Source organism: Pseudophryne corroboree (genome assembly GCF_028390025.1).
Source record: "Pseudophryne corroboree isolate aPseCor3 chromosome 4 unlocalized genomic scaffold, aPseCor3.hap2 SUPER_4_unloc_1, whole genome shotgun sequence".
In the NCBI taxonomy this organism is placed as follows: Eukaryota; Metazoa; Chordata; class Amphibia; order Anura; family Myobatrachidae; genus Pseudophryne; species Pseudophryne corroboree.
Window position 1 is genome coordinate 195,001 of NW_026967596.1, and position 22,500 is coordinate 217,500.

A 22,500-nucleotide genomic window follows, 5' to 3' on the forward strand; every position below is an offset into this window, starting at 1 on the left:
CTGTACCAAACACATCTACAGTCCTCCGCTCTACCAGCTGAGCTATCGAAGGATTCCATGATCGTATATCTGTGATATTACGTGCTATTAAAATGATTGAGTGTTAATTTTAAACATTATCAACTTTCCAAGCAAAATAAAAAATGATTTGACTACACAAAAGAGATTCAACTACTTATTCCTGTGTTGCTTTATCACACAAATTGTCATGTTTAATCATTTGGAAAATATCACTAATAGTTTGACTTATATTTGTGCAATTACTATCAACTGGCTACAGAGCTAGTTTGGAAAGCACTTTCAATAGATTTTTTAGTGTAGCCAAACTTACATCAAGATTAGAGATGCTTGAGCCTATCAAACCTTCTACACTCTTTTAAATTTTGCTTGTTTTGTAAACTAATCAAGTGTTCCAGGAATGATGGGGATATTCCATTGTTTGTTCTGATTTGACAATTCATTTTGGACAATGAGCAGCCCTTTTGAGCTAGTGAAGATAATTGTGCTACATGAGAGTATGCACAGACAATTATTTTTCTTTTTTTGCATTAAAGCACAATTTTTAATAAAGGAGAGGTTAATGATATAATAATTAGCACTGAAAGTCATCTGACACGATTTGAAAGTAAAATGTTGTGCATTGAAAGTAACCAAATCTCTTTTTACTTTGAGTGGACATCATTTTCTTTCAAATGAATTTGATATTTTGCTAAATGTACAAAACTTTCTTACAAATTTGACATTCAAAATGCATTTGTAATTAATAAATGCTACTTAGTATGGCTGCTGAGATTCCTGGGCTCAGTCTCAAGTAGAGGAGGAGAATGACGGATAGAGAAAGAGAGAACAGGCAGGCATCCTAAAGATTTTGATGTGCCAGTTCCTGACTCACCCTGAGCAACACTGGTTTCAAGCTTTTAGTAAATTTTCTGAAAAATAAAACAACCATGTGGTCGTAGTCGGCAAGATTTGAACCTGCGCGGGGAGACCCCAATGGCTTTCTAGTCCATCGCCTTAACCACTCGGCCATGACTACCTCTCATGCAATGTGATGTTTTCACAAAAGTTTCTCTATGGGTTGAGCTACTTCATTTCAGGCTGTGAGGATGACTGAAGTAATATTGTATCAGAGATGATTTCCATGGGAAGTTAATCCTGACCACAGTGACCTGCGTTAATGATTTTTAAAATATAACTTGGAGAATGCTTTATACTTGGTACAGTTTTGGGTTTGTAAAATGTCAGTACTGACATCTAAGTTTATCAAAAGCGTCATCCTTCGAGCCGGAATTGAACCAGCAACCTAAGGATTTCTGTACCAATCACTTCTACAGTCCTCCGCTCTACCAGCTGAGCTATCGAAGGATTCCATGATCTTACAACTGTGATATTACATGCTATTAAAATGATTGAGTGTTAATTTGAAACATTATCAACTTTCCAAGCAAAATGAAAAATGATTTGACTACACAAAAGAGATTCAACTACTTATTCCTGTGTTGCTTTATCACACAAATTGTCATGTTTAATCATTTGGAAAATATCACTAATAGTTTGACTTATATTTGTGCAATTACTATCAACTGGCTACAGAGCTAGTTTGGAAAGCACTTTCAATAGATTTTTTAGCGTAGCCAAACTTACATCAAGATTAGAGATGCTTGAGCCTATCAAACCTTCTACACTCTTTTAAATTTTGCTTGTTTTGTAAACTAATCAAGTGTTCCAGGAATGATGGGGATATTCCATTGTTTGTTCTGATTTGACAATTCATTTTGGACAATGAGCGGCCCTTTTGAGCTAGTGAAGATAATTGTGCTACATGAGAGTATGCACAGACAATTATTTTTCTTTTTTTGCATTAAAGCACAATTTTTAATAAAGGAGAGGTTAATGATATAATAATTAGCACTGAAAGTCATCTGACACGATTTGAAAGTAAAATGTTGTGCATTGAAAGTAACCAAAGCTCTTTTTACTTTGAGTGGACATCATTTTCTTTCAAATGAATTTGATATTTTGCTAAATGTACAAAACTTTCTTACAAATTTGACATTCAAAATGCATTTGTAATTAATAAATGCTACTTAGTATGGCTGCTGAGATTCCTGGGCTCAGTCTCAAGTAGAGGAGGAGAATGACGGATAGAGAAAGAGAGAACAGACAGGCATCCTAAAGATTTTGATGTGCCAGTTCCTGACTCACCCTGAGCAACACTGGTTTCAAGCTTTTAGTAAATTTTCGGAAAAATTAAACAACCATGTGGTCGTAGTCGGCAGGATTTGAACCTGCGCGGGGAGACCCCAATGTAATTCTAGTCCATCGCCTTAACCACTCGGCCACGACTACCTCTCATGCAATGTGAAGTTTTCACAAAAATGTTCTCTATGGGTTGAGCTACTTCATTTCAGGATGTGAGGATGACTGAAGTAATATTGTATCAGAGATGATTTCCATGGGAAGTTAATCCTGACCACAGTGACCTGCGTTAATGATTTTTAAAATATAACTTGGAGAATGCTTTATACTTGGTACAGTTTTGGGTTTGTAAAATGTCAGTACTGACATCTAAGTTTATCAAAAGCATCATCCTTCGAGCCGGAATTGAACCAGCGACCTGAGGATTTCTGTACCAAGCACCTCTACAGTCCTCCGCTCTACCAGCTGAGCTATCGAAGGATTCCATGATCGTACAACTGTGATATTACGTGCTATTAAAATGATTGAGTGTTAATTTTAAACATTATCAACTTTCCAAGCAAAATAAAAAATGATTTGACTACACAAAAGAGATTCAACTACTTATTCCTGTGTTGCTTTATCACACAAATTGTCATGTTTAATCATTTGGAAAATATCACTAATAGTTTGACTTATATTTGTGCAATTACTATCAACTGGCTACAGAGCTAGTTTGGAAAGCACTTTCAATAGATTTTTTAGTGTAGCCAAACTTACATCAAGATTAGAGATGCTTGAGCCTATCAAACCTTCTACACTCTTTTAAATTTTGCTTGTTTTGTAAACTAATCAAGTGTTCCAGGAATGATGGGGATATTCCATTGTTTGTTCTGATTTGACAATTCATTTTGGACAAAGAGCGGCCCTTTTGAGCTAGTGAAGATAATTGTGCTACATGAGAGTATGCACAGACAATTATTTTTCTTTTTTTGCATTAAAGCACAATTTTTAATAAAGGAGAGGTTAATGATATAATAATTAGCACTGAAAGTCATCTGACACGATTTGAAAGTAAAATGTTGTGCATTGAAAGTAACCAAAGCTCTTTTTACTTTGAGTGGACATCATTTTCTTTCAAATGAATTTGATATTTTGCTAAATGTACAAAACTTTCTTACAAATTTGATATTCAAAATGCATTTGTAATTAATAAATGCTACTTAGTATGGCTGCTGAGATTCCTGGGCTCAGTCTCAAGTAGAGGAGGAGAATGACGGATAGAGAAAGAGAGAACAGACAGGCATCCTAAAGATTTTGATGTGCCAGTTCCTGACTCACCCTGAGCAACACTGGTTTCAAGCTTTTAGTAAATTTTCTGAAAAATAAAACAACCATGTGGTCGTAGTCGGCAGGATTTGAACCTGCGCGGGAAGATTCCAATATAATTCTAGTCCATCGCCTTAACCACTCGGCCACGACTACCTCTCATGCAATGTGATGTTTTCACAAAAGTTTCTCTATGGGTTGAGCTACTTCATTTCAGGATGTGAGGATGACTGAAGTAATATTGTATCAGAGATGATTTCCATGGGAAGTTAATCCTGACCACAGTGACCTGCGTTAATGATTTTTAAAATATAACTTGGAGAATGCTTTATACTTGGTACAGTTTTGGGTTTGTAAAATGTCAGTACTGACATCTAAGTTTATCAAAAGCATCATCCTTCGAGCCGGAATTGAACCAGCGACCTAAGGATTTCTGTACCAATCACCTCTACAGTCCTCCGCTCTACCAGCTGAGCTATCGAAGGATTCCATGATCGTATATCTGTGATATTACGTGCTATTAAAATGATTGAGTGTTAATTTTAAACATTATCAACTTTCCAAGCAAAATGAAAAATGATTTGACTACACAAAAGAGATTCAACTACTTATTCCTGTGCTGCTTTATCACACAAATTGTCATGTTTAATCATTTGGAAAATATCACTAATAGTTTGACTTATATTTGTGCAATTACTATCAACTGGCTACAGAGCTAGTTTGGAAAGCACTTTCAATAGATTTTTTAGTGTAGCCAAACTTACATCAAGATTAGAGATGCTTGAGCCTATCAAACCTTCTACACTCTTTTAAATTTTGCTTGTTTTGTAAACTAATCAAGTGTTCCAGGAATGATGGGGATATTCCATTGTTTGTTCTGATTTGACAATTCATTTTGGACAATGAGCGGCCCTTTTTAGCTAGTGAAGATAATTGTGCTACATGAGAGTATGCACAGACAATTATTTTTCTTTTTTTGCATTAAAGCACAATTTTTAATAAAGGAGAGGTTAATGATATAATAAATAGCACTGAAAGTCATCTGACACGATTTGAAAGTAAAATGTTGTGCATTGAAAGTAACCAAAGCTCTTTTTACTTTGAGTGGACATCATTTTCTTTCAAATGAATTTGATATTTTGCTAAATGTACAAAACTTTCTTACAAATTTGACATTCAAAATGCATTTGTAATTAATAAATGCTACTTAGTATGGCTGCTGAGATTCCTGGGCTCAGTCTCAAGTAGAGGAGGAGAATGACGGATAGCGAAAGAGAGAACAGGCAGGCATCCTAAAGATTTTGATGTGCCAGTTCCTGACTCACCCTGAGCAACACTGGTTTGAAGCTTTTAGTAAATTTTCTGAAAAATAAAACAACCATGTGGTCGTAGTCGGCAAGATTTGAACATGCGCGGGGAGACCCCAATGGCTTTCTAGTCCATCGCCTTAACCACTCGGCCATGACTACCTCTCATGCAATGTGATGTTTTCACAAAAGTTTCTCTATGGGTTGAGCTACTTCATTTCAGGCTGTGAGGATGACTGAAGTAATATTGTATCAGAGATGATTTCCATGGGAAGTTAATCCTGACCACAGTGACCTGCGTTAATGATTTTTAAAATATAACTTGGAGAATGCTTTATACTTGGTACAGTTTTGGGTTTGTAAAATGTCAGTACTGACATCTAAGTTTATCAAAAGCGTCATCCTTCGAGCCGGAATTGAACCAGCAACCTAAGGATTTCTGTACCAATCACTTCTACAGTCCTCCGTTCTACCAGCTGAGCTATCGAAGGATTCCATGATCTTACAACTGTGATACTACATGCTATTAAAATGATTGAGTGTTAATTTGAAACATTATCAACTTTCCAAGCAAAATGAAAAATGATTTGACTACACAAAAGAGATTCAACTACTTATTCCTGTGTTGCTTTATCACACAAATTGTCATGTTTAATCATTTGGAAAATATCACTAATAGTTTGACTTATATTTGTGCAATTACTATCAACTGGCTACAGAGCTAGTTTGGAAAGCACTTTCAATAGATTTTTTTAGTGTAGCCAAACTTACATCAAGATTAGAGATGCTTGAGCCTATCAAACCTTCTACACTCTTTTAAATTGTGCTTGTTTTGTAAACTAATCAAGTGTTCCAGGAATGATGGGGATATTCCATTGTTTGTTTTGATTTGACAATTCATTTTGGACAATGAGCGGCCCTTTTGAGCTAGTGAAGATAATTGTGCTACATGAGAGTATGCACAGACAATTATTTTTCTTTTTTTGCATTAAAGCACAATTTTTAATAAAGGAGAGGTTAATGATATAATAATTAGCACTAAAAGTCATCTGACACGATTTGAAAGTAAAATGTTGTGCATTGAAAGTAACCAAAGCTCTTGTAACTTTGAGTGGACATCATTTTCTTTCAAATGAATTTGATATTTTGCTAAATGTACAAAACTTTCTTACAAATTTGACATTCAAAATGCATTTGTAATTAATAAATGCTACTTAGTATGGCTGCTGAGATTCCTGGGCTCAGTCTCAAGTAGAGGAGGAGAATGACGGATAGAGAAAGAGAGAACAGGCAGGCATCCTAAAGATTTTGATGTGCCAGTTCCTGACTCACCCTGAGCAACACTGGTTTCAAGCTTTTAGTAAATTTTCTGAAAAATAAAACAACAATGTGGTCGTAGTTGGCAGGATTTGAACCTGCGCGGGGAGACCCCAATGGATTTCCAGTCCATCGCCTTAACCACTCGGCCACGACTACCTCTCATGCAATGTGATGTTTTCACAAATGTTTCTCTATGGGTTGAGCTACTTCATTTCAAGCTGTGAGGATGACTGAAGTAATATTGTATCAGAGATGATTTCCATTTAAAGTTAATCCTGACCACAGTGACCTGCGTTAATGATTTTTAAAATATAACTTAGAGAATGCTTTATACTTGGTATAATTTTGGCTTTGTAAAATGTCAGTACTCACATCTAAGTTTATCAAAAGCATTATCCTTCGAGCCGGAATTGAACCAGCGACCTAAGGATTTCTGTACCAATCTCCTCTACAGTCCTCCGCTCTACCAGCTGAGATATCGAAGGATTCCATGAGCATACAGTTGTGATATTACGTTCTATTAAAATGATTGAGTGTTAATTTTAAACATTATCAACTTTCCAAGCAAAATGAAAAATGATTTGACTACACAAAAGAGATTCAACTACTTATTCCTGTGTTGCTTTATCACACAAATTGTCATGTTTAATCATTTGGAAAATATCACTAATAGTTTGACTTATATTTGTGAAATTACTATCAACTGGCTACAGAGCTAGTTTGGAAAGCACTTTCAATAGATTTTTTAGTGTAGCCAAACTTACATCAAGATTAGAGATGCTTGAGCCTATCAAACCTTCTACACTCTTTTAAATTTTGCTTGTTTTGTAAACTAATCAAGTGTTCCAGGAATGATGGGGATATTCCATTGTTTGTTCTGATTTGACAATTCATTTTGGACAATGAGCGGCCCTTTTGAGCTAGTGAAGATAATTGTGCTACATGAGAGTATGCACAGACAATTATTTTTATTTTTTTGCATTAAAGCACAATTTTTAATAAAGGAGAGGTTAATGATATAATAATTAGCACTGAAAGTCATCTGACACGATTTGAAAGTAAAATGTTGTGCATTGAAAGTAACCAAAGCTCTTTTTACTTTGAGTGGACATCATTTTCTTTCAAATGAATTTGATATTTTGCTAAATGTACAAAACTTTCTTACAAATTTGACATTCAAAATGCATTTGTAATTAATAAATGCTACTTAGTATGGCTGCTGAGATTCCTGGGCTCAGTCTCAAGTAGAGGAGGAGAATGACGGATAGAGAAAGAGAGAACAGACAGGCATCCTAAAGATTTTGATGTGCCAGTTCCTGACTCACCCTGAGCAACACTGGTTTCAAGCTTTTAGTAAATTTTCGGAAAAATTAAACAACCATGTGGTCGTAGTCGGCAGGATTTGAACCTGCGCGGGGAGACCCCAATGTAATTCTAGTCCATCGCCTTAACCACTCGGCCACGACTACCTCTCATGCAATGTGAAGTTTTCACAAAAATTTTCTCTATGGGTTGAGCTACTTCATTTCAGGATGTGAGGATGACTGAAGTAATATTGTATCAGAGATGATTTCCATGGGAAGTTAATCCTGACCACAGTGACCTGCGTTAATGATTTTTAAAATATAACTTGGAGAATGCTTTATACTTGGTACAGTTTTGGGTTTGTAAAATGTCAGTACTGACATCTAAGTTTATCAAGAGCATCATCCTTCGAGCCGGAATTGAACCAGCGACCTGAGGATTTCTGTACCAAACACATCTACAGTCCTCCGCTCTACCAGCTGAGCTATCGAAGGATTCCATGATCGTATATCTGTGATATTACGTGCTATTAAAATGATTGAGTGTTAATTTTAAACATTATCAACTTTCCAAGCAAAATAAAAAATGATTTGACTACACAAAAGAGATTCAACTACTTATTCCTGTGTTGCTTTATCACACAAATTGTCATGTTTAATCATTTGGAAAATATCACTAATAGTTTGACTTATATTTGTGCAATTACTATCAACTGGCTACAGAGCTAGTTTGGAAAGCACTTTCAATAGATTTTTTAGTGTAGCCAAACTTACATCAAGATTAGAGATGCTTGAGCCTATCAAACCTTCTACACTCTTTTAAATTTTGCTTGTTTTGTAAACTAATCAAGTGTTCCAGGAATGATGGGGATATTCCATTGTTTGTTCTGATTTGACAATTCATTTTGGACAATGAGCGGCCCTTTTGAGCTAGTGAAGATAATTGTGCTACATGAGAGTATGCACAGACAATTATTTTTCTTTTTTTGCATTAAAGCACAATTTTTAATAAAGGAGAGGTTAATGATATAATAATTAGCACTGAAAGTCATCTGACACGATTTGAAAGTAAAATGTTGTGCATTGAAAGTAACCAAATCTCTTTTTACTTTGAGTGGACATCATTTTCTTTCAAATGAATTTGATATTTTGCTAAATGTACAAAACTTTCTTACAAATTTGACATTCAAAATGCATTTGTAATTAATAAATGCTACTTAGTATGGCTGCTGAGATTCCTGGGCTCAGTCTCAAGTAGAGGAGGAGAATGACGGATAGAGAAAGAGAGAACAGGCAGGCATCCTAAAGATTTTGATGTGCCAGTTCCTGACTCACCCTGAGCAACACTGGTTTCAAGCTTTTAGTAAATTTTCTGAAAAATAAAACAACCATGTGGTCGTAGTCGGCAAGATTTGAACCTGCGCGGGGAGACCCCAATGGCTTTCTAGTCCATCGCCTTAACCACTCGGCCATGACTACCTCTCATGCAATGTGATGTTTTCACAAAAGTTTCTCTATGGGTTGAGCTACTTCATTTCAGGCTGTGAGGATGACTGAAGTAATATTGTATCAGAGATGATTTCCATGGGAAGTTAATCCTGACCACAGTGACCTGCGTTAATGATTTTTAAAATATAACTTGGAGAATGCTTTATACTTGGTACAGTTTTGGGTTTGTAAAATGTCAGTACTGACATCTAAGTTTATCAAAAGCGTCATCCTTCGAGCCGGAATTGAACCAGCAACCTAAGGATTTCTGTACCAATCACTTCTACAGTCCTCCGCTCTACCAGCTGAGCTATCGAAGGATTCCATGATCTTACAACTGTGATATTACATGCTATTAAAATGATTGAGTGTTAATTTGAAACATTATCAACTTTCCAAGCAAAATGAAAAATGATTTGACTACACAAAAGAGATTCAACTACTTATTCCTGTGTTGCTTTATCACACAAATTGTCATGTTTAATCATTTGGAAAATATCACTAATAGTTTGACTTATATTTGTGCAATTACTATCAACTGGCTACAGAGCTAGTTTGGAAAGCACTTTCAATAGATTTTTTAGCGTAGCCAAACTTACATCAAGATTAGAGATGCTTGAGCCTATCAAACCTTCTACACTCTTTTAAATTTTGCTTGTTTTGTAAACTAATCAAGTGTTCCAGGAATGATGGGGATATTCCATTGTTTGTTCTGATTTGACAATTCATTTTGGACAATGAGCGGCCCTTTTGAGCTAGTGAAGATAATTGTGCTACATGAGAGTATGCACAGACAATTATTTTTCTTTTTTTGCATTAAAGCACAATTTTTAATAAAGGAGAGGTTAATGATATAATAATTAGCACTGAAAGTCATCTGACACGATTTGAAAGTAAAATGTTGTGCATTGAAAGTAACCAAAGCTCTTTTTACTTTGAGTGGACATCATTTTCTTTCAAATGAATTTGATATTTTGCTAAATGTACAAAACTTTCTTACAAATTTGACATTCAAAATGCATTTGTAATTAATAAATGCTACTTAGTATGGCTGCTGAGATTCCTGGGCTCAGTCTCAAGTAGAGGAGGAGAATGACGGATAGAGAAAGAGAGAACAGACAGGCATCCTAAAGATTTTGATGTGCCAGTTCCTGACTCACCCTGAGCAACACTGGTTTCAAGCTTTTAGTAAATTTTCGGAAAAATTAAACAACCATGTGGTCGTAGTCGGCAGGATTTGAACCTGCGCGGGGAGACCCCAATGTAATTCTAGTCCATCGCCTTAACCACTCGGCCACGACTACCTCTCATGCAATGTGAAGTTTTCACAAAAATGTTCTCTATGGGTTGAGCTACTTCATTTCAGGATGTGAGGATGACTGAAGTAATATTGTATCAGAGATGATTTCCATGGGAAGTTAATCCTGACCACAGTGACCTGCGTTAATGATTTTTAAAATATAACTTGGAGAATGCTTTATACTTGGTACAGTTTTGGGTTTGTAAAATGTCAGTACTGACATCTAAGTTTATCAAAAGCATCATCCTTCGAGCCGGAATTGAACCAGCGACCTGAGGATTTCTGTACCAAGCACCTCTACAGTCCTCCGCTCTACCAGCTGAGCTATCGAAGGATTCCATGATCGTACAACTGTGATATTACGTGCTATTAAAATGATTGAGTGTTAATTTTAAACATTATCAACTTTCCAAGCAAAATAAAAAATGATTTGACTACACAAAAGAGATTCAACTACTTATTCCTGTGTTGCTTTATCACACAAATTGTCATGTTTAATCATTTGGAAAATATCACTAATAGTTTGACTTATATTTGTGCAATTACTATCAACTGGCTACAGAGCTAGTTTGGAAAGCACTTTCAATAGATTTTTTAGTGTAGCCAAACTTACATCAAGATTAGAGATGCTTGAGCCTATCAAACCTTCTACACTCTTTTAAATTTTGCTTGTTTTGTAAACTAATCAAGTGTTCCAGGAATGATGGGGATATTCCATTGTTTGTTCTGATTTGACAATTCATTTTGGACAAAGAGCGGCCCTTTTGAGCTAGTGAAGATAATTGTGCTACATGAGAGTATGCACAGACAATTATTTTTCTTTTTTTGCATTAAAGCACAATTTTTAATAAAGGAGAGGTTAATGATATAATAATTAGCACTGAAAGTCATCTGACACGATTTGAAAGTAAAATGTTGTGCATTGAAAGTAACCAAAGCTCTTTTTACTTTGAGTGGACATCATTTTCTTTCAAATGAATTTGATATTTTGCTAAATGTACAAAACTTTCTTACAAATTTGATATTCAAAATGCATTTGTAATTAATAAATGCTACTTAGTATGGCTGCTGAGATTCCTGGGCTCAGTCTCAAGTAGAGGAGGAGAATGACGGATAGAGAAAGAGAGAACAGACAGGCATCCTAAAGATTTTGATGTGCCAGTTCCTGACTCACCCTGAGCAACACTGGTTTCAAGCTTTTAGTAAATTTTCTGAAAAATAAAACAACCATGTGGTCGTAGTCGGCAGGATTTGAACCTGCGCGGGAAGATTCCAATATAATTCTAGTCCATCGCCTTAACCACTCGGCCACGACTACCTCTCATGCAATGTGATGTTTTCACAAAAGTTTCTCTATGGGTTGAGCTACTTCATTTCAGGATGTGAGGATGACTGAAGTAATATTGTATCAGAGATGATTTCCATGGGAAGTTAATCCTGACCACAGTGACCTGCGTTAATGATTTTTAAAATATAACTTGGAGAATGCTTTATACTTGGTACAGTTTTGGGTTTGTAAAATGTCAGTACTGACATCTAAGTTTATCAAAAGCATCATCCTTCTAGCCGGAATTGAACCAGCGACCTAAGGATTTCTGTACCAATCACCTCTACAGTCCTCCGCTCTACCAGCTGAGCTATCGAAGGATTCCATGATCATATATCTGTGATATTACGTGCTATTAAAATGATTGAGTGTTAATTTTAAACATTATCAACTTTCCAAGCAAAATGAAAAATGATTTGACTACACAAAAGAGATTCAACTACTTATTCCTGTGCTGCTTTATCACACAAATTGTCATGTTTAATCATTTGGAAAATATCACTAATAGTTTGACTTATATTTGTGCAATTACTATCAACTGGCTACAGAGCTAGTTTGGAAAGCACTTTCAATAGATTTTTTAGTGTAGCCAAACTTACATCAAGATTAGAGATGCTTGAGCCTATCAAACCTTCTACACTCTTTTAAATTTTGCTTGTTTTGTAAACTAATCAAGTGTTCCAGGAATGATGGGGATATTCCATTGTTTGTTCTGATTTGACAATTCATTTTGGACAATGAGCGGCCCTTTTTAGCTAGTGAAGATAATTGTGCTACATGAGAGTATGCACAGACAATTATTTTTCTTTTTTTGCATTAAAGCACAATTTTTAATAAAGGAGAGGTTAATGATATAATAAATAGCACTGAAAGTCATCTGACACGATTTGAAAGTAAAATGTTGTGCATTGAAAGTAACCAAAGCTCTTTTTACTTTGAGTGGACATCATTTTCTTTCAAATGAATTTGATATTTTGCTAAATGTACAAAACTTTCTTACAAATTTGACATTCAAAATGCATTTGTAATTAATAAATGCTACTTAGTATGGCTGCTGAGATTCCTGGGCTCAGTCTCAAGTAGAGGAGGAGAATGACGGATAGCGAAAGAGAGAACAGGCAGGCATCCTAAAGATTTTGATGTGCCAGTTCCTGACTCACCCTGAGCAACACTGGTTTGAAGCTTTTAGTAAATTTTCTGAAAAATAAAACAACCATGTGGTCGTAGTCGGCAAGATTTGAACATGCGCGGGGAGACCCCAATGGCTTTCTAGTCCATCGCCTTAACCACTCGGCCATGACTACCTCTCATGCAATGTGATGTTTTCACAAAAGTTTCTCTATGGGTTGAGCTACTTCATTTCAGGCTGTGAGGATGACTGAAGTAATATTGTATCAGAGATGATTTCCATGGGAAGTTAATCCTGACCACAGTGACCTGCGTTAATGATTTTTAAAATATAACTTGGAGAATGCTTTATACTTGGTACAGTTTTGGGTTTGTAAAATGTCAGTACTGACATCTAAGTTTATCAAAAGCGTCATCCTTCGAGCCGGAATTGAACCAGCAACCTAAGGATTTCTGTACCAATCACTTCTACAGTCCTCCGTTCTACCAGCTGAGCTATCGAAGGATTCCATGATCTTACAACTGTGATACTACATGCTATTAAAATGATTGAGTGTTAATTTGAAACATTATCAACTTTCCAAGCAAAATGAAAAATGATTTGACTACACAAAAGAGATTCAACTACTTATTCCTGTGTTGCTTTATCACACAAATTGTCATGTTTAATCATTTGGAAAATATCACTAATAGTTTAACTTATATTTGTGCAATTACTATCAACTGGCTACAGAGCTAGTTTGGAAAGCACTTTCAATAGATTTTTTAGTGTAGCCAAACTTACATCAAGATTAGAGATGCTTGAGCCTATCAAACCTTCTACACTCTTTTAAATTTTGCTTGTTTTGTAAACTTATCAAGTGTTCCAGGAATGATGGGGATATTCCATTGTTTGTTCTGATTTGACAATTCATTTTGGACAATGAGCGGCCCTTTTGAGCTAGTGAAGATAATTGTGCTACATGAGAGTATGCACAGACAATTATTTTTCTTTTTTTGCATTAAAGCACATTTTTTAATAAAGGAGAGGTTAATGATATAATAATTAGCACTGAAAGTCATCTGACACGATTTGAAAGTAAAATGTTGTGCATTGAAAGTAACCAAAGCTCTTTTTACTTTGAGTGGACATCATTTTCTTTCAAATGAATTTGATATTTTGCTAAATGTACAAAACTTTCTTACAAATTTGATATTCAAAATGCATTTGTAATTAATAAATGCTACTTAGTATGGCTGCTGAGATTCCTGGGCTCAGTCTCAAGTAGAGGAGGAGAATGACGGATAGAGAAAGAGAGAACAGACAGGCATCCTAAAGATTTTGATGTGCCAGTTCCTGACTCACCCTGAGCAACACTGGTTTCAAGCTTTTAGTAAATTTTTCTGAAAAATAAAACAACCATGTGGTCATAGTCGGCAGGATTTGAACCTGCGCGGGGAGACTCCAATGTAATTCTAATCCATCGCCTTAACCACTCGGCCACAACTACCTCTCATGCAATGTGTTGTTTTCACAAAAGTTTCTCTATGGGTTGAGCTACTTCATTTCAGGCTGTGAGGATGACTGAAGTAATATTGTATCAGAGATGATTTCCATGGGAAGTTAATCCTGACCACAGTGACCTGCGTTAATGATTTTTAAAATATAACTTGGAGAATGCTTTATACTTGGTACAGTTTTGGGTTTGTAAAATGTCAGTACTGACATCTATGTTTATCAAAAGCGTCATCCTTCGAGCCGGAATTGAACCAGCGACCTAAGGATTTCTGTACCAATCACTTCTACAGTCCTCCGCTCTACCAGCTGAGCTATCGAAGGATTCCATGATCATACAATTGTGATATTACATGCTATTAAAATGATTGAGTGTTAATTTTAAACATTATCAACTTTCCAAGCAAAATGAAAAATGATTTGACTACACAAAAGAGATTCAACTACTTATTCCTGTGTTGCTTTATCACACAAATTGTCATGTTTAATCATTTGGAAAATATCACTAATAGTTTGACTTATATTTGTGCAATTACTATCAACTGGCTACAGAGCTAGTTTGGAAAGCACTTTCAATAGATTTTTTAGTGTAGCCAAACTTACATCAAGATTAGAGATGCTTGAGCCTATCAAACCTTCTACACTCTTTTAAATTTTGTTTGTTTTGTAAACTAATCAAGTGTTCCAGGAATGATGGGGATATTCCATTGTTTGTTCTGATTTGACAATTAATTTTGGACAATGAGCGGCCCTTTTGAGCTAGTGAAGATAATTGTGCTACATGAGAGTATGCACAGACAATTATTTTTCTTTTTTTGCATTAAAGCACAATTTTTAATAAAGGAGAGGTTAATGATATAATAATTAACACTGAAAGTCATCTGACATGATTTGAAAGTAAAATGTTGTGCATTGAAAGTAACCAAAGCTCTTTTTACTTTGAGTGGACATCATTTTCTTTCAAATGAATTTGATATTTTGCTAAATGTACAAAACTTTCATACAAATTTGACATTCAAAATGCATTTGAACTTAATAACTGCTACTTACTATGGCTGCTGAGATTCCTGGGCTCAGTCTCAAGTAGAGGAGGAGAATGACGGATAGAGAAAGAGAGAACAGACAGGCATCCTAAAGATTTTGATGTGCCAGTTCCTGACTCACCCTGAGCAACACTGGTTTAAAGCTTTTAGTAAATTTTCTGAAAAATAAAACAACCATGTGGTCGTAGTCGGCAGGATTTGAACCTGCGCGGGGAGAACCAAATGGATTTCTAGTCCATCGCCTTAACCACTCAGCCACGACTACCTCTCATGTGATGTGATGTTTTCACAAAAGTTTCTCTATGGGTTGAGCTACTTCATTTCAGGCTGTGAGGATGACTGAAGTAATAATGTATCAGAGATGATTTCCATGGGAAGTTAATCCTGACCACAGTGACCTGCGTTAATGATTTTTAAAATATAACTTGGAGAATGCTTTATACTTGGTACAGTTTTGGGTTTGTAAAATGTCAGTACTGACATCTAAGTTTATCAAAAGCGTCTTCCTTCGAGACGGAATTGAACCAGCGACCTAAGGATTTCTGTACCAATCACCTCTACAGTCCTCCGCTCTACCAGCTGAGCTATCGAAGGATTCCATGATCATCCAACTGTGATATTATGTGCTATTAAAATGATTGAGTGTTAATTTTAAACATTATCAACTTTCCAAGCAAAATGAAAAATTATTTGACTACACAAAAGAGATTCAACTACTTATTCCTGTGTTGCTTTATCACACAAATTGTCATGTTTAATCATTTGGAAAATATCACTAATAGTTTGACTTATATTTGTGCAATTACTATCAACTGGCTAGAGAGCTAGTTTGGAAAGCACTTTCAATAGATTTTTTAGTGTAGCCAAACTTACATCAAGATTAGAGATGCTTGAGCCTATCAAACCTTCTACACTCTTTTAAATTTTGCTTGTTTTGTAAACTAATCAAGTGTTCCAGGAATGATGGGGATATTCCATTGTTTGTTCTGATTTGACAATTCATTTTGGACAATGAGCGGCCCTTTTGAGCTAGTGAAGATAATTGTGCTACATGAGAGTATGCACAGACAATTATTTTTCTTTTTTTGCATTAAAGCACAATTTTTAATAAAGGAGAGGTTAATGATATAATAATTAGCACTGAAAGTCATCTGACACGATTTGAAAGTAAAATGTTGTGCATTGAAAGTAACCAAAGCTCTTTTTACTTTGAGTGGACATCATTTTCTTTCAAATGAATTTGATATTTTGCTAAATGTACAAAACTTTCTTACAAATTTGACATTCAAAATGCATTTGTAATTAATAAATGCTACTTAGTTTGGCTGCTGAGATTCCTGGGCTCAGTCTCAAGTAGAGGAGGAGAATGACGGATAGAGAAAGAGAGAACAGGCAGGCATCCTAAAGATTTTGATGTGCTAGTTCCTGACTCACCCTGAGCAACACTGGTTTCAAGCTTCTAGTAAATTTTCTGAAAAAAAAAATAACCATGTGGTCGTAGTCTGCAAGATTTGAACCAGCGCGGGGAGACCCCAATGGCTTTCTAGTCCATCGCCTTAACCACTCGGCCAGGACTACCTCTCATGCAATGTGATGTTTTCACAAAAGATTCTCTATGGGTTGAGCTACTTCATTTCAGGCTGTGAGGATGACTGAAGTAATATTGTATCAGAGATGATTTCCATGGGAAGTTAATCCTGACCACAGTGACCTGCGTTAATGATTTTTAAAATATAACTTGGAGAATGCTTTATACTTGGTACAGTTTTGGGTTTGTAAAATGTCAGTACTGACATCTAAGTTTATCAAAAGCGTCATCCTTCGAGCCGGAATTGAACCAGCAACCTAAGGATTTCTGTACCAATCACTTCTACAGTCCTCCGCTCTACCAGCTGAGATATCAAAGGATTCCATGATCGTACAACTGTGATATTACATGCTATTAAAATGATTGAGTGTTAATTTTAAACATTATCAACTTTCCAAGCAAAATGAAAAATGATTTGACTACACAAAAGAGATTCAACTACTTATTCCTGTGTTGCTTTATCACACAAATTGTCATGTTTAATCATTTGGAAAATATCACTAATAGTTTGACTTATATTTGTGCAATTACTATCAACTGGCTACAGAGCTAGTTTGGAAAGCACTTTCAATAGATTTTTTAGTGTAGCCAAACTTACATCAAGATTAGAGATGCTTGAGCCTATCAAACCTTCTACACTCTTTTAAATTTTGCTTGTTTTGTAAACTAATCAAGTGTTCCAGGAATGATGGGGATATTACATTGTTTGTTCTGATTTGACAATTCATTTTGGACAATGAGCGGCCCTTTTGAGCTAGTGAAGATAATTGTGCTACATGAGAGTATGCACAGACAATTATTTTTCTTTTTTTGCATTAAAGCACAATTTTTAATAAAGGAGAGGTTAATGATATAATAATTAGCACTGAAAGTCATCTGACACGATTTGAAAGTAAAATGTTGTGCATTGAAAGTAACCAAAGCTCTTTTTACTTTGAGTGGACATCATTTTCTTTCAAATGAATTTGATATTTTGCTAAATGTACAAAACTTTCATACAAATTTGACATTCAAAATCCATTTGTACTTAATAACTGCTACTTACTATGGCTGCTGAGATTCCTGGGCTCAGTCTCAAGTAGAGGAGGAGAATGACGGATAGAGAAAGAGAGAACAGGCAGGCATCCTAAAGATTTTGATGTGCTAGTTCCTGACTCACCCTGAGCAACACTGGTTTCAAGCTTTTAGTAAATTTTCTGAAAAATAAAACAACCATGTGGTCGTAGTCGGCAGGATTTGAACCTGCGCGGGGAGAACCCAATGGATTTCTAGTCCATCGCCTTAACCACTCGGCCACAACTACCTCTCATGCAATGTGATGTTTTCACAAAAGCTTCTCTATGGGTTGAGCTACTTCATTTCAGGCTGTGAGGATGACTGAAGTAATATTGTATCAGAGATGATTTCCATGGGAAGTTAATCCTGACCACAGTGACCTGCGTTAATGATTTTTAAAATATAACTTGGAGAATGCTTTATACTTGGTACAGTTTTGGGTTTGTAAAATGTCAGTACTGACACCTAAGTTTATCGAAAGCGTTATCCTTCGAGCCGGAATTGATCCAGCAACCTAAGGATTTCTGTACCAATCACCTTTACAGTCCTCCGCTCTACCAGCTGAGCTATAGAAGGATTCCATGATCGTACAACTGTGATATTACGTGCTATTAAAATGATTGAGTGTTAATTTTAAACATTATCAACTTTCCAAGCAAAATGAAAAATGATTTGACTACACAAAAGAGATTCAACTACTTATTCCTGTGTTGCTTTATCACACAAATTGTCATGTTTAATCATTTGGAAAATATCACTAATAGTTTGACTTATATTTGTGCAATTACTATCAACTGGCTACAGAGCTAGTTTGGAAAGCACTTTCAATAGATTTTTTAGTGTAGCCAAACTTACATCAAGATTAGAGATGCTTGAGCCTATCAAACCTTCTACACTCTTTTAAATTTTGCTTGTTTTGTAAACTAATCAAGTGTTCCAGGAATGATGGGGATATTCCATTGTTTGTTCTGATTTGACAATTCATTTTGGACAATGAGCGGCCCTTTTGAGCTAGTGAAGATAATTGTGCTACATGAGAGTATGCACAGACAATTATTTTTCTTTTTTTGCATTAAAGCACAATTTTTAATAAAGGAGAGGTTAATGATATAATAATTAGCACTGAAAGTCATCTGACACGATTTGAAAGTAAAATGTTGTGCATTGAAAGTAACCAAAGCTCTTTTTACTTTGAGTGGACATCATTTTCTTTCAAATGAATTTGATATTTTGCTAAATGTACAAAACTTTCATACAAATTTGACATTCAAAATCCATTTGTACTTAATAACTGCTACTTACTATGGCTGCTGAGATTCCTGGGCTCAGTCTCAAGTAGAGGAGGAGAATGACGGATAGAGAAAGAGAGAACAGGCAGGCATCCTAAAGATTTTGATGTGCTAGTTCCTGACTCACCCTGAGCAACACTGGTTTCAAGCTTTTAGTAAATTTTCTGAAAAATAAAACAACCATGTGGTCGTAGTCGGCAGGATTTGAACCTGCGCGGGGAGAACCCAATGGATTTCTAGTCCATCTCCTTAACCACTCAGCCACAACTACCTCTCATGCAATGTGATGTTTTCACAAAAGCTTCTCTATGGGTTGAGCTACTTCATTTCAGGCTGTGAGGATGACTGAAGTAATATTGTATCAGAGATGATTTCCATGGGAAGTTAATCCTGACCACAGTGACCTGCGTTAATGATTTTTAAAATATAACTTGGAGAATGCTTTATACTTGGTACAGTTTTGGGTTTGTAAAATGTCAGTACTGACATCTCAGTTTATCAAAAACGTCAACCTTCGAGCCGGAATTGAACCAGCGACCTAAGGATTTCTGTTCCAATCTCCTCTACAGTCCTCTGCTCTACCAGCTGAGATATCGAAGGATTCCATGATCATACAGCTGTGATGTTACATGCTATTAAAATGATTGGGTGTTAATTTTAAACATTATCAACTTTCCAAGCAAAATAAAAAATGATTTGACTACACAAAAGAGATTCAACTACTTATTCCTGTGTTGCTTCATCACACAAATTGTCATGTTTAATCATTTGGAAAATATCACTAATAGTTTGACTTATATTTGTGCAATTACTATCAACTGGCTACAGAGCTAGTTTGGAAAGCACTTTCAATAGATTTTTTAGTGTAGCCAAACTTACATCAAGATTAGAGATGCTTGAGCCTATCAAACCTTCTACACTCTTTTAAATTTTGCTTGTTTTGTAAACTAATCAAGTGTTCCAGGAATGATGGGGATATTCCATTGTTTGTTCTGATTTGACAATTAATTTTGGACAATGAGCGGCCCTTTTGAGCTAGTGAAGATAATTGTGCTACATGAGAGTATGCACAGACAATTATTTTTATTTTTTTGCATTAAAGCACAATTTTTAATAAAGGAGAGGTTAATGATATAATAATTAGCACTGAAAGTCATCTGACACGATTTGAAAGTAAAATGTTGTGCATTGAAAGTAACAAAAGCTCTTTTTACTTTGAGTGGACATCATTTTCTTTCAAATGAATTTGATATTTTGCTAAATGTACAAAACTTTCTTACAAATTTGACATTCAAAATGCATTTGTAATTAATAAATGCTACTTAGTATCGCTGCTGAGATTCCTGGGCTCAGCCTCAAGTAGAGGAGGAAAATGACGGATAGAGAAAGAGAGAACAGGCAGGCATCCTAAAGATTTTGATGTGCCAGTTCCAGACTCACCCTGAGCAACACTGGTTTCAAGCTTTTAGTAAATTTTCTGAAAAATAAAACAACCATGTGGTCGTAGTCGGCAGGATTTGAGCCTGCGCGGGGAGACCCCAATGTATTTCTAGTCCATCGCCTTAACCACTCAGCCACGACTACCTCTCATGCAATGTGATGTTTTCACAAAAGTTTCTCTATGGGTTGAGCTACTTCATTTCAGGCTGTGAGGATGACTGAAGTAATATTGTATCAGAGATGATTTCCATGGGAAGTTAATCCTGACCACAGTGACCTGCGTTAATGATTTTTAAAATATAACTTGGAGAATGCTTTATACTTGGTACAGTTTTGGGTTTGTAAAATGTCAGTACTGACATCTAATTTTATCAAAAGCGTCTTCCTTCGAGCCGGAATTGAACCAGCGACCTAAGGATTTCTGTACCAATCACCTCTACAGTCCTCCGCTCTACCAGCTGAGCTATCGAAGGATTCCATGATCGTCCAACTGTGATATTATGTGCTATTAAAATGATTGAGTGTTAATTTTAAACATTATCAACTTTCCAAGCAAAATGAAAAATTATTTGACTACACAAAAGAGATTCAACTACTTATTCCTGTGTTGCTTTATCACACAAATTGTCATGTTTAATCATTTGGAAAATATCACTAATAGTTTGACTTATATTTGTGCAATTACTATCAACTGGCTAGAGAGCTAGTTTGGAAAGCACTTTCAATAGATTTTTTAGTGTAGCCAAACTTACATCAAGATTAGAGATGCTTGAGCCTATCAAACCTTCTACACTCTTTTAAATTTTGCTTGTTTTGTAAACTAATCAAGTGTTCCAGGAATGATGGGGATATTCCATTGTTTGTTCTGATTTGACAATTCATTTTGGACAATGAGCGGCCCTTTTGAGCTAGTGAAGATAATTGTGCTACATGAGAGTATGCACAGACAATTATTTTTCTTTTTTTGTATTAAAGCACAATTTTTAATAAAGGAGAGATAAATGATATAATAATTAGCACTGAAAGTCATCTGACACGATTTGAAAGTAAAATGTTGTGCATTGAAAGTAACCAAAGCTCTTTTTACTTTGAGTGGACATCATTTTCTTTCAAATGAATTTGATATTTTGCTAAATGTACAAAACTTTCTTACAAATTTGACATTCAAAATGCATTTGTAATTAATAAATGCTACTTAGTATGGCTGCTGAGATTCCTGGGCTCAGTCTCAAGTAGAGGAGGAGAATGACGGATAGAGAAAGAGAGAACAGGCAGGCATCCTAAAGATTTTGATGTGCCAGTTCCAGACTCACCCTGAGCAACACTGGTTTCAAGCTTCTAGTAAATTTTCTGAAAAATAAAACAACCATGTGGTCGTAGTCTGCAAGATTTGAACCAGCGCGGGGAGACCCCAATGGCTTTCTAGTCCATCGCCTTAACCACTCGGCCAGGACTACCTCTCATGCAATGTGATGTTTTCACAAAAGTTTCTCTATGGGTTGAGCTACTTCATTTCAGGCTGTGAGGATGACTGAAGTAATATTGTATCAGAGATGATTTCCATGGGAAGTTAATCCTGACCACAGTGACCTGCGTTAATGATTTTTAAAATATAACTTGGAGAATGCTTTATACTTGGTACAGTTTTGGGTTTGTAAAATGTCAGTACTGACATCTAAGTTTATCAAAAGCGTCATCCTTCGAGCCGGAATTGAACCAGCAACCTAAGGATTTCTGTACCAATCACTTCTACAGTCCTCCGCTCTACCAGCTGAGATATCAAAGGATTCCATGATCGTACAACTGTGATATTACATGCTATTAAAATGATTGAGTGTTAATTTTAAACATTATCAACTTTCCAAGCAAAATGAAAAATGATTTGACTACACAAAAGAGATTCAACTA

At 35.7% G+C, this 22,500-nt stretch overlaps 28 non-coding genes across 28 annotated transcripts in view; all 28 read right to left on the bottom strand.

Annotated features, from left to right (window-relative positions):
- The window catches only part of TRNAY-GUA (transfer RNA tyrosine (anticodon GUA)), a 90-nt gene extending 38 nt beyond the window's left edge, over nt 1-52 (bottom strand). The window contains exon 1 of the tRNA in view: nt 16-52. This is a non-coding gene — a tRNA (tRNA-Tyr). The remainder of the gene's footprint in view (nt 1-15) is intronic.
- Nucleotides 53-954: 902 nt separating this feature from the next.
- TRNAS-AGA (transfer RNA serine (anticodon AGA)) lies at nt 955-1,036 on the bottom strand. The gene has a single exon. It is a non-coding gene; the product is annotated as a tRNA-Ser (tRNA).
- A 239-nt stretch (nt 1,037-1,275) lies between these two features.
- TRNAY-GUA (transfer RNA tyrosine (anticodon GUA)) lies at nt 1,276-1,365 on the bottom strand. The gene is given in 2 exon segments: nt 1,276-1,311; nt 1,329-1,365. It is a non-coding gene; the product is annotated as a tRNA-Tyr (tRNA).
- Nucleotides 1,366-2,267: 902 nt separating this feature from the next.
- Nucleotides 2,268-2,349, bottom strand: TRNAS-AGA (transfer RNA serine (anticodon AGA)). The gene has a single exon. It is a non-coding gene; the product is annotated as a tRNA-Ser (tRNA).
- A 240-nt stretch (nt 2,350-2,589) lies between these two features.
- Nucleotides 2,590-2,679, bottom strand: TRNAY-GUA (transfer RNA tyrosine (anticodon GUA)). Its single transcript is given in 2 exon segments — nt 2,590-2,625; nt 2,643-2,679. It is a non-coding gene; the product is annotated as a tRNA-Tyr (tRNA).
- A 1,223-nt stretch (nt 2,680-3,902) lies between these two features.
- TRNAY-GUA (transfer RNA tyrosine (anticodon GUA)) lies at nt 3,903-3,992 on the bottom strand. The gene is given in 2 exon segments: nt 3,903-3,938; nt 3,956-3,992. It is a non-coding gene; the product is annotated as a tRNA-Tyr (tRNA).
- Nucleotides 3,993-5,215: 1,223 nt separating this feature from the next.
- On the bottom strand, nt 5,216-5,305 carry TRNAY-GUA (transfer RNA tyrosine (anticodon GUA)). Its single transcript is given in 2 exon segments — nt 5,216-5,251; nt 5,269-5,305. It is a non-coding gene; the product is annotated as a tRNA-Tyr (tRNA).
- A 903-nt stretch (nt 5,306-6,208) lies between these two features.
- On the bottom strand, nt 6,209-6,290 carry TRNAS-GGA (transfer RNA serine (anticodon GGA)). Its single transcript has one exon. It is a non-coding gene; the product is annotated as a tRNA-Ser (tRNA).
- A 239-nt stretch (nt 6,291-6,529) lies between these two features.
- Nucleotides 6,530-6,619, bottom strand: TRNAY-GUA (transfer RNA tyrosine (anticodon GUA)). The gene is given in 2 exon segments: nt 6,530-6,565; nt 6,583-6,619. It is a non-coding gene; the product is annotated as a tRNA-Tyr (tRNA).
- A 902-nt stretch (nt 6,620-7,521) lies between these two features.
- TRNAS-AGA (transfer RNA serine (anticodon AGA)) lies at nt 7,522-7,603 on the bottom strand. The gene has a single exon. It is a non-coding gene; the product is annotated as a tRNA-Ser (tRNA).
- Nucleotides 7,604-7,843: 240 nt separating this feature from the next.
- TRNAY-GUA (transfer RNA tyrosine (anticodon GUA)) lies at nt 7,844-7,933 on the bottom strand. The gene is given in 2 exon segments: nt 7,844-7,879; nt 7,897-7,933. It is a non-coding gene; the product is annotated as a tRNA-Tyr (tRNA).
- A 902-nt stretch (nt 7,934-8,835) lies between these two features.
- Nucleotides 8,836-8,917, bottom strand: TRNAS-AGA (transfer RNA serine (anticodon AGA)). Its single transcript has one exon. It is a non-coding gene; the product is annotated as a tRNA-Ser (tRNA).
- Nucleotides 8,918-9,156: 239 nt separating this feature from the next.
- On the bottom strand, nt 9,157-9,246 carry TRNAY-GUA (transfer RNA tyrosine (anticodon GUA)). Its single transcript is given in 2 exon segments — nt 9,157-9,192; nt 9,210-9,246. It is a non-coding gene; the product is annotated as a tRNA-Tyr (tRNA).
- A 902-nt stretch (nt 9,247-10,148) lies between these two features.
- TRNAS-AGA (transfer RNA serine (anticodon AGA)) lies at nt 10,149-10,230 on the bottom strand. The gene has a single exon. It is a non-coding gene; the product is annotated as a tRNA-Ser (tRNA).
- A 240-nt stretch (nt 10,231-10,470) lies between these two features.
- Nucleotides 10,471-10,560, bottom strand: TRNAY-GUA (transfer RNA tyrosine (anticodon GUA)). The gene is given in 2 exon segments: nt 10,471-10,506; nt 10,524-10,560. It is a non-coding gene; the product is annotated as a tRNA-Tyr (tRNA).
- Nucleotides 10,561-11,783: 1,223 nt separating this feature from the next.
- Nucleotides 11,784-11,873, bottom strand: TRNAY-GUA (transfer RNA tyrosine (anticodon GUA)). Its single transcript is given in 2 exon segments — nt 11,784-11,819; nt 11,837-11,873. It is a non-coding gene; the product is annotated as a tRNA-Tyr (tRNA).
- Nucleotides 11,874-13,096: 1,223 nt separating this feature from the next.
- On the bottom strand, nt 13,097-13,186 carry TRNAY-GUA (transfer RNA tyrosine (anticodon GUA)). The gene is given in 2 exon segments: nt 13,097-13,132; nt 13,150-13,186. It is a non-coding gene; the product is annotated as a tRNA-Tyr (tRNA).
- Nucleotides 13,187-14,410: 1,224 nt separating this feature from the next.
- Nucleotides 14,411-14,500, bottom strand: TRNAY-GUA (transfer RNA tyrosine (anticodon GUA)). Its single transcript is given in 2 exon segments — nt 14,411-14,446; nt 14,464-14,500. It is a non-coding gene; the product is annotated as a tRNA-Tyr (tRNA).
- Nucleotides 14,501-15,402: 902 nt separating this feature from the next.
- On the bottom strand, nt 15,403-15,484 carry TRNAS-AGA (transfer RNA serine (anticodon AGA)). The gene has a single exon. It is a non-coding gene; the product is annotated as a tRNA-Ser (tRNA).
- Nucleotides 15,485-15,723: 239 nt separating this feature from the next.
- TRNAY-GUA (transfer RNA tyrosine (anticodon GUA)) lies at nt 15,724-15,813 on the bottom strand. The gene is given in 2 exon segments: nt 15,724-15,759; nt 15,777-15,813. It is a non-coding gene; the product is annotated as a tRNA-Tyr (tRNA).
- A 1,223-nt stretch (nt 15,814-17,036) lies between these two features.
- On the bottom strand, nt 17,037-17,126 carry TRNAY-GUA (transfer RNA tyrosine (anticodon GUA)). The gene is given in 2 exon segments: nt 17,037-17,072; nt 17,090-17,126. It is a non-coding gene; the product is annotated as a tRNA-Tyr (tRNA).
- Nucleotides 17,127-18,028: 902 nt separating this feature from the next.
- TRNAS-AGA (transfer RNA serine (anticodon AGA)) lies at nt 18,029-18,110 on the bottom strand. Its single transcript has one exon. It is a non-coding gene; the product is annotated as a tRNA-Ser (tRNA).
- A 239-nt stretch (nt 18,111-18,349) lies between these two features.
- TRNAY-GUA (transfer RNA tyrosine (anticodon GUA)) lies at nt 18,350-18,439 on the bottom strand. The gene is given in 2 exon segments: nt 18,350-18,385; nt 18,403-18,439. It is a non-coding gene; the product is annotated as a tRNA-Tyr (tRNA).
- A 902-nt stretch (nt 18,440-19,341) lies between these two features.
- On the bottom strand, nt 19,342-19,423 carry TRNAS-AGA (transfer RNA serine (anticodon AGA)). Its single transcript has one exon. It is a non-coding gene; the product is annotated as a tRNA-Ser (tRNA).
- Nucleotides 19,424-19,662: 239 nt separating this feature from the next.
- Nucleotides 19,663-19,752, bottom strand: TRNAY-GUA (transfer RNA tyrosine (anticodon GUA)). The gene is given in 2 exon segments: nt 19,663-19,698; nt 19,716-19,752. It is a non-coding gene; the product is annotated as a tRNA-Tyr (tRNA).
- A 902-nt stretch (nt 19,753-20,654) lies between these two features.
- Nucleotides 20,655-20,736, bottom strand: TRNAS-AGA (transfer RNA serine (anticodon AGA)). Its single transcript has one exon. It is a non-coding gene; the product is annotated as a tRNA-Ser (tRNA).
- A 239-nt stretch (nt 20,737-20,975) lies between these two features.
- On the bottom strand, nt 20,976-21,065 carry TRNAY-GUA (transfer RNA tyrosine (anticodon GUA)). Its single transcript is given in 2 exon segments — nt 20,976-21,011; nt 21,029-21,065. It is a non-coding gene; the product is annotated as a tRNA-Tyr (tRNA).
- A 1,223-nt stretch (nt 21,066-22,288) lies between these two features.
- TRNAY-GUA (transfer RNA tyrosine (anticodon GUA)) lies at nt 22,289-22,378 on the bottom strand. Its single transcript is given in 2 exon segments — nt 22,289-22,324; nt 22,342-22,378. It is a non-coding gene; the product is annotated as a tRNA-Tyr (tRNA).
- Between the last annotated feature and the right edge of the window lie 122 nt (nt 22,379-22,500).